Source organism: Pyxicephalus adspersus, chromosome 4, assembly GCF_032062135.1.
Source record: "Pyxicephalus adspersus chromosome 4, UCB_Pads_2.0, whole genome shotgun sequence".
NCBI lineage: Eukaryota > Metazoa > Chordata > Amphibia > Anura > Pyxicephalidae > Pyxicephalus > Pyxicephalus adspersus.
Window position 1 is genome coordinate 112,814,345 of NC_092861.1, and position 621 is coordinate 112,814,965.

A 621-nucleotide genomic window follows, 5' to 3' on the forward strand; every position below is an offset into this window, starting at 1 on the left:
GAAATATTTCTCTTGAATCAAACATTGAATTGTTGAATAAATTTATTCATTGCTGTTGTAATTGTGTCTGACTCCTACTCTTACGTATCCTGAGTAAAACAGCATGCCAGGACATTTTCTCCTGACATATATCTTTTACTCTGCACCTGGAAGTGAGGGGTTGCAGAGAAGCATGAACCTGGGAGGAAATGCAGCTAAGTATATTTATATATAAATATATATATATATATATATATATATTTAAAGGGTTGGAGAATTTTGTTTCCCTTTTGATGAAAGGGCTCCTTCTGCTTGGGCACGTGCAGAAGGAGCCCTTTCGTCAAAAGAGAAACAAAATTCCCGATCTCACACATGCGCAGTGAGATCGGCAAGTTCTTTTCCCATCTACGTCACCGGAGCTCGTGGCTGGGTTAGGGTGACCTAGGTTTAAGAGAACTGGGAAAAAAGGAGACAATGGCGGAGCCCAGAGCGCTGACCTGAAGATGGGTGCCAGGACGACACTGGACCTGATGGAAAAGACCTCTGGACTGATTGACAGCCCTGCGGGATTGAAGGTAAGTGTATTTATTTTTGTTTTGGGGGACTTTTGAGTTTAGTTCCTATTTAAGGGTATTATGTACT